This window comes from Peromyscus maniculatus, chromosome 2 (assembly GCF_049852395.1).
Source record: "Peromyscus maniculatus bairdii isolate BWxNUB_F1_BW_parent chromosome 2, HU_Pman_BW_mat_3.1, whole genome shotgun sequence".
Taxonomy (NCBI): Eukaryota; Metazoa; Chordata; class Mammalia; order Rodentia; family Cricetidae; genus Peromyscus; species Peromyscus maniculatus.
Window position 1 is genome coordinate 134687602 of NC_134853.1, and position 9063 is coordinate 134696664.

Here is a 9063-nt window from a genome sequence, read left to right on the forward strand (position 1 = left end):
CAGACTCTGGGTATGTTGCTTCCACTACCAGTTTCCTTTCATTTGATCTTTGCAGCAGTAGAGTAAAGGCAATATTAAGTTCCCATTTTACAGATGAGAACACTATGGAAACTGCATTGTCAATTTTGAGTCAGATCTAAATTAAAATGCCAACTTTGTCTCTCATTAGTTATCTAACCATACACTCTGAGCCCTTGAGTTCTCATCTATATGTAAAATAATAGTCCTGTTTCCAAAGTTAAGAGATAATAAAACAATGGGGTATTTATAGTGCCTAACAGTCTAATGAAAGTGTAAAATAGTAGATGCTAGATTGAATCTCTGATCTGCTCAAGGTACGCATCTTCATAGAGGGATGGGACTTCTGGAAGGTAAATCTTCTTTTAGAATATAGCCCTTCTACTTCTGGAACATGTATTTCTATTCTGCTATTTCCTATACTCTGTTGCCATTTTCAGAAACCCCCTTCCTGGGATTTTGAAAGGCTTGAGCTCTGATCAAATAAGGGACACATGTTGAGAATTTGGGGGGTCTTGGCTGGACCTAGAAGCTGGAAGGTAGGAAGAAAGAAGAGAAGAGAAGGGCAGGTTAAACTCAGGCCAGATCACACAGGTTAGGCTAACAATTTAGCAGTCACTAGTCACCAGTCTGCTGGACCCAGTGCCCACACTTAGGCAAAGACAGCAAGAGGGTAGGGAGTAAGATGCAGGCAGTCAGGTAGCCCTACAGCTAGCAAGCTAACATCTGGATCAGGAGCTAGTTAACACCTGGAATTTAGGGCCAAGGTATATAAGCTTGGGTCATTATTTATACATGGCTTATCTGAGAATTATTTTTGTTTACAAAAAAAATTATTTGTTTTATATGTAGGTGTCTGTGCCTGCAAAGAAGTTATGGCTTTTAAAGTAACTTGTCTGTATGTCAAGCTGACAAGGAGTAGAGTATGATGGTTGCTTTTTTGTTTTGTTTTGTTTTCTGAGACAGGGTCTCTGTATGTTGACCTGGTTCTTCTGGAACTCACTATGTACACCAGGCTGGCCTTGAACTCTTGAACTCATGGAGATCTTCCTGCCTCTGCCTTAGTGCTGGGATTAAAAGCATGCACTACCACACCTGGCTTTTTGATGGCTGCTTTTAATGACACCTTGCTGCAAATTAGAATCTCCCGAGAAGCGGCACCTGCAGAATTGTCCTGAATGCCTCAATTGCTATGGGAAGACCACATCCGTTGTGTAAACTGCCTTCTGGTAGCAGGTCAGATTTTTAAAAAGGGGCACAGGCAGAAGGAAGATTCTTTTGCTTGCTTGGCCTTCCCTCTCACTGTCAAGTTGATTAACTCTTTTGCTGCTGCTGCTGCTGCTGCTGCTGATTTCTTTGCTGATAGAAGAACCACCATTTCCAGGCTTCTTCATTAACTAAGATCCATTGGCTTTCCAGGAACCTTCCAGGTTTTCTGTGCTAGACTGTGGCTGCTGAGTCATCCAGCCCCTTGGACTGAGCAATGCTGGGTTGTTGATAAACCACTATGGGACTCCTCCACTGCTGGATACCCAACCTCTGGGACCAAGCAACAACCAGGTTCTCAGCCTCTTTGGTGTGAGACAAATGATGTTACTGTTTACCATAAACTGATTTCATTATATTGATTACTTGTTTTGGAGTTGTTGGCTAGTGGCATAGACAACCCCCAAAAAACATTACAAGCCATAGATAATGATCTTGATTACCCTCCAGAACTTGATAGTAAGACTATATTCCTGAAGACACCACATATTTGAGTCATAGAACATGGAGGAATCAAGCTGGCACTTGCATGGAAACTTTATCCCTGCTGGCTAGCTTTCATAATGCTAGAAGGTACTGCTGTGGGGGGAGAAAAAAGCTCTCCAGCTACAAGGTACTATGTGTGATACTGGACTGGGGCTGGGGGAGGGGAAGAAATCATCATTCTTACCCAGCAGCTGTTACAGCATGCACAAGACCTATACAAACTCAAGCTAGACAAACCGGAATATGGAGATGGGAAGTGGATAGATCCTCCATCCCCCACCGTGGTGGTTTGGATAGGTGTGGCCCCCATAACCTCGTGTGTTTGGATGCTTGGCCCATAGCAGTTATATGGGCAGCACAGACTGCATTTGATGGGTTAGAAAAGGGAAGACACAATGCTGAGTGGGCAGGAGAGGAGGAAGAGTGGATCTGGGAGGAGTTGAGGGAGGGCATGAATATGATCAAAATATGCAGTTCACATTTTTCAAAGAACTAATAATAAAACAAAGATTTGCTAATTGTCTGCCTTTAGGAAAATTTTCCAGAGAATGAAACACTATAGCCAGGATGTCCTAAGTGAGGATCTCAATGTTGCATGAGAGGAAAGCAGAGGCCTTTCCAGACCCATGGGGCCCTGATATTTTCCTTGTTTGACTTTGAGAGCAGAGACATCCCCAGGCTCATGATCCCTGGAGCCAAATGCTGGATTAGCTATAGCTCCTGATGATTTGGACCTGCCCCCCTGTGGCTGTGTGAATTTGGTGTTGACTGTACAGACTGCAGCTCTCCATCCGTCCAGTATGCATTTGTTCTGGCCCATGGTGAGCAAGCAGAGGGGGATGAAATATGGAAAGCCAGGCAGGCAGCTGTGGAAGAAGTCAGGGGATTGATGGGAACTCAGCTTCAGAGCTCATTGGGAAAACTCACACCCCATTGGAGCTGGGATGGATTGGCTGAAATCTCTCATCTTCAGTTTGTCTCAGAGCAGCAGCCTGCAGTGTTCTCTGGAAGCTCCTATGGAGAGGAAATTGCTCTCAAGGTCAAAGAAGATCTGAGTTTCTTGGTGGGTCACTTCAGGCCTTCTTTCCAGAAGTAAACAGTCTTCGTCTAGAAAGCAAGTGGCCCTCAGGTGGCCTTCTCTATCCTTTCTTTTTCGTCTTTATACCGTCTCCTTCCTACCTCTATCTTCTTTCTACCCTCAGCTAAATGGCTTTCCCCCTTGGGTGCCATTTGTGCATTGTGTGGAATATGATCAGTCCCAGAAGATTTTATGATGCCAAAGAAATAGGGAATGTCAGTGGGGTCAGGGAGGGTGGCTGATGTCCTTAATTCTGTTAATTGCTCTAACAAGGACCTCAGCACACATGACTGTGTTATCTGCTTTCCCTGGGGAACATTTCTGGAGTGTCTAGCCCCCTTTCCAACCTCCTGGTGTGTCATATGAGGTCGCTCTCTAAGCAGTGCACCTGCCAAGGGCTTGGGAAGGAGCACAGTGCAAGCCCTGTGACTGGGCCTGAGCTTCAGACCCAGCTGTGCCATTTTGGGCTGTGCTTCTTGGCCAAGTCATTTCCTCTTTAGAAGTCAGAATTCACTTCTCTAGGTTGTAGACAGATTCAGAAATGACCAGAGCCTTGAAAGCACTCCCTAAGACAGAAAGTTCCTTCCAGCTCTTAGTGTTGCTACAGGGTTCCGTGGGAAGTAAAATAAATAAGACCCCACTTTGAGGGTTTACAGAACAAAACGGAAGACAACCGGAGCATGTCTGCAAAGCACCAAGAACTCTGCATCAAGGGCTCCCTCAGAAGAGACTTCCAGAAAACTCTTGGAAGAAAACACATACACTTGGAACCCCCCCCCATATCCCACCCTGCCAAGCTGTTTCTCGGTAGAGCCTCAATGCAGCCCTGTGGCAAGCCAGATAACAACTACAGGAAGTCACAGGCTATACTTGGCATGGAACCCAGACTTCATGGGGTTCAGCTGAGGCTCCACCAAGGAGTGAACCCCACCACTGTCAGAATTGCTGCCAGTAAGCTGTAACGAACACAATTTTCCCATCTCCCAGAAGTGACAGCAGGAGGGGACACCGAGGGAGCTGCAGGACAGAGTCTGGGACCTTATCCAAGTCCCTGCTGGAGAAACCACATCTTTGTGACTCCTCCATCCCTCCCTCTGAAGTGAAGAGAACTTTAAAGCTCTAAGGACAAACTCCCCGGGCTGCTGAAAGGAAGGAGTGAGGAAGTGTATCTCAGGCACCAGTATATAAAAAAACTTTTACAGAGGATTTGTTTTTATGATTTAGCGTTGGAAAGTCCATATTTCCCTGTGCCTCAGTTTTCTCAAGTACCTCAAGGATATGGGACTAAGTGATATGCAAAGACCCTTCTGTAAGAGCCACCCACTTCCCTGATAACATTCACTAATGTTCCACTCCAGTCTCCGTCTTTTGAACTGGGTCGGGGAACGACTAGACCAGTGAAAGTTCCTTAGAAGACTGAGTCCCACCAGGTAAGGACAACGTCTGCTCCTAGTCCATTACAAGTTGTTGCCCTTAATAGGCTGTTGGTAAATACTCGTTGAATGAATGAATAAATGAATGAGTGACAGGTGAAAAGTGGATATACAGTTTGCATCCCATCATACTCTATCTGTTAAAACTGCACTAACTTCCTAGTATTATAACTAAAAGCTACCACTCTAGCCCCAAAAGGACCCCCACCATATCCCCACTGGTGAGTCTAAGGCAGGTGTTACTGAACACACTTGGAGAAAGGAAGCTGCGGAAGAACAGAGTGGGTGGGGCCTAGGGAAGTGTACTGAGGCTGCCTGTAGAAGGATTTGGACTCAGTGCTTTAGGCAGGTGGCCCTAGGAGCTGAAACTGAAGGGCCGCAGCAGCATAGGAGGGAATAGATTGGATATTCTGTGTAGCTTTCATGGTGGTTCCATGCAAAGCTGAACCTGGGACACAGGTGAAAGCTCTTTTCCAACTGTCACCTCCACCCCCAGGATGCCCCTGGCTGTGAACCAACCCAAGCGATTGGAGGAGAAAATGTCTACCAGAGCCATGCTGAGGTCCAGGTCTAGGATGTTGTGGGATATTCGTACATTATGTGAAGATGTATTGCTGTGATTGGCGTAATCAAAAGCTAGATAAGTGGGATTTCTGGGGAGAAAAAGGAAAAGGAGAATCTAGATGCACAGGGGAAGCCAGGGAGACACAGAGAGGAAACAGGAGATGCAAGATGGAAAAGAGGTAATGCCATACGGCAGGACATAGGTTAATAGAAATGGGTTAATTTAAGTTATAAGAACTAGTTAGGAACAAGCCTAAGCTATAGACCAAGCTTTCATAATTAATAAGTCTCCATGTCATTATTTGGGAGCTGGCTGGCAGATCAGAGAAAGACTCATTACATATGGTACCCAATGTGGGACACATATTTCCACATAGGACCTGAGAAAGCTAAAAAAAAAAAAAAAAAAAAAAAAAACAAAAACTTCCAAGCATGCAAGCACAGAGCCAGACATGGCTTCCTAGTCCCACAGTCTCTCAGGCAGGCTTTGACGTCATGAGCCATGGCTCCTGACCACTGCCTGTGGGCTTGAGCCAGCCAGCACTATGTGCAGAGCACATGACAGGTTTAAGGCTTGGCTCACACGGTCAGAGAAGGCTGCAGGCTCACAGTAAAGTGGTCCAGACTGAGAAAACCTTTAAACAGATACAGTTTTTAAAAATGGGCATAGACAGTCATAAAAACATTTAAAAATAATCAAATCTTTAAAGAAAGTAAAGTAATATAAAAAAAATAATAAGCCACATAAGGATGGGAAATATACAGGGCATCTGGATCCTATATGGTGCTTTGTTAACTGTGAATGCTGATGAGCAAACAGCAACTGCTGAGAGACATTGGATTATGGAAGGAATTGCTGAATTAAACCGGCCTATATACTTTAGGGATGTCTTGGCTTCAAAATGGAAGTCAGGAAATGTGTTGCATTGAGGGAGAGATTATGCTTTTGTTTCCACAGGAAATGAAAAGCTGTAGATTCCTTCAAAGTTAATCAAGATCAGATTTGACTGGGGGAGACCTCCTGAGGATCTTGGCTACAGACATGAGGGAGAGGCTAGGAAAGACTACAGGACAGGTGATGTGTATCTGATCCCTCTGCATGGGATCAGCTCTGAGACTGGATGAGACAAGATAAATCTTGTTGGCTACAGAGTCCTCATGACTTACTATTACATGCCATCCTTTCATATAACATGGATGGAGATTCATATTACAGTTTGGCTATGCAGTCCAAAGACTTGTAAAGTTGACAGATGCCTTTTACCTGCTCAAACATAAAACAAAAAAATTATCTTTAGCTGACATGCACACTGTACATTCCATACTTATGTTAATACAGATATATATGTTACCTTTAAAAGTTTGTGTGATTTTGGAACAAAAGGACCAGACACCAATAAAGACAAGACAAATAGCCTAGATGATCCAGCCTCACAGACTACTTCAGCCAGACTTCAGATAAGTCCTACATTTTCCCATCACACCCAAGACTAGACAACAACAACTCCCAGGACTTGACCATTATCCCAATTTTCTCAGGGTCCTCTAAAGATGATATCACCTCCCCCAGACAATGAGAGGCAGTCTAGAAAACATGATGCCCACATTCCCAAGAGGTGGTGTGGGTGGTTTTTTGTCATTCAGTGGATTATGGATGTTTGTCATTATTTAGAGGGGCATTGGTTACAAATTGTTATTGGTCATAGTCAGGGAGAAAGTTGAACAAAGGAGATTAGATTCAGAGATCTCTTTCTAAAGGGAAAAGGGGTATATAGTATAGAAATGATGTAGATTGTCGAGTCTACTTTGAACAACTGTTAGTCTCAAATATTTTACATTGGTATGGATTTTTGTATATTGATACGAATTTAAGGTTATTTTTGTTATACTGTATATGTTTCTACTCTTGTTTAAGGTATTGTATCTATGCAGCTCATTTAAAAATGTAATGTAAAGTTCTAGTCTTTGAAAGCTATTATTACAAACTGTTTAGCATAATTTTAAAATGCACATTAGCAGTTAGTCATCTATAACAATCAAATTTGTAGTCATGTTAGGTATGCTTTCAAGGTTAAACAGATACATTTTAGATAGATAGATGGTCTTCAAACACTACAGAATATGGCATTGAAGATGTTTTAATAACATAAGACTTTTCATGACAATGAGACATGTCTGTTCCTGGCAGCACCAATCTACCTGAAAAAGGGATATTGGTCATTGAACAACCTCCATGTGGAGTTTGCTTTGTGGCCAAACTAGCCACTGGGCAAGAAACGGCCCTTGCCTTGACTGCTGACAGTATGCTGGCCAGATTCAAGCAGGACACAAAAGAAGGTGACTGCCAAACTTTGGCAAGATAAGGTAGGAGAGTCTTTCAAAATTCCTGCTTCACAGAAATGTCTGTCAGATATTCTAGGCCTGTAGGCTGAAGACGGATGCCCCAATGCTGCAAAAGAACCTTGGGTGACTGTCCAGGCAGCCAGCTGTCTCTGTAATTTCTAGCTTTAGAAGTTGTCTGTCTGCTTTGTACTTCCTGTCTATTTCAGGTAATATTATATCCTCAGGTCTTTGATGGGGTTGGAAACTAGATAGTTATAGTTACAGTTTTCCTTGTTACCAAATTCAAAAAAGAAACTCACAAAAAAGGTGTAAAGTATATAAGGTTAAGAGACATAAAGCTTAAGTTTTTTATCTAAAAAAATGTTTTGAGGTCTAAAAAGATAATTTTGGGATGGTAGTACAAGTTAAAGTAGAAAGTAAATTAGGTACAAAACTTTAGATTTATCAAGATAAGATAGATAATAGAGTATTTTTGCCAAAATTGCTGAATACAAATGGACTGGACATTGTAAATGTAATTCTTACCTGATAATTGTTCTTATTGTTTATAGTTCTATTATGTTAGAGTAAAAACATTTCCTTTTTATTTAGACAAAAGTGGGAAATGTTGTGGGATATTTATACACTGTGTGAAGATGTTTTGCTGTTATTGGTGTAATAAAATGCTAGATGGCCAACAGCTAGGCAAAAGGTATAGGCAGGATTTCCAGGGAGAGAAAGGAAGAGGAGGAGAATCTAGTTGTGCAGGGGAAGCCAGGAGACACAAAGAGGAAGCCGGAGGTGCAAGATGGAAGAGAGGTAACACCACGTGGCAGGACATAGATAAATAGTAATGGGTTTATTTAAGTTATAAGAACTAGTTAGGAACAAGACTAAGCTATAGGCCAAGCTTTCATAATTAATAAGTCTCCATGTCATTATTTGGGAGCTGGCTGGCAGGACAGGACTCATTACACCAGGGGACTATGAATTTACCCCATTTATGCAAACCGGGCTCCTATTTAAAAAAAAAAAAAAAAACCTACAGCAATCTTCCCAAGACAGAAGACCCTAAACCTGGAGAAGTGAAAGCTGTCTCCAGCTCAAGGGTAAGTGAGGAGTTGGAAGGGAGGAGGACTTCGGAGCAAAGAACATGGCAGTCTGCAGTTCCCAGAGGAAGTAAGACCCTGAATGGGATATCACAAGGGGCTGGTTCACTTCTGCTTGCACATCTCCCTCTCAAAAAGGAGCACAACCGTGGAGGCGCCATGACTGGCCAGCTCTAATGTGCCAGTGTCTTCTCATGTTGTCCTGAGCCTTTGCTACTGCCCCCCAGGACCCCAGAACAAGTTCCGTTCTTCTTCACAAACACCTTGAAAGCAGCACCCCTCAAACATACTGGCCATCACCTTCTGCTGTTTGCAAGAGCTATCACATTTAATCCTAACAGCTCTTCAGAGGAGCAGATGGTGTTTCTATTTTAGAGAAGAGGAAATAGGCTCAGCAAGAATGTGTACCTTGTTCAAGGTCACACTAAATCTTAGTGTATATCCTTGTCAATCCTGTCTTCTCTGGTCATATTCCACTGAACTTTGTCTTCTTCGAGCTAAAGGAAGCCTCACCTCAATTCCTCTGATTGCCAGGCTGCCGCTAATAGGGTAGGATGTGCGATCCTGCCTCCTGGGAAGGGCAGAGGCTGACTTAGAAACTGCAGTGACTGAGCAGAGGGTTGGCCCTAAAAGGCTCTAACAGATGCCAGATGCTTGGTAAAGTGAAGTGGGATGTGGTAGCTCATTTCAGGAAGGAGATGGGGGTCTTTCCTGGCATGGGAGGGGCAGGGAGTACCCAGGAAGTGGCCACTCTTTCTCTGCTTACAGGCCTGGAGAGATGCAGCTG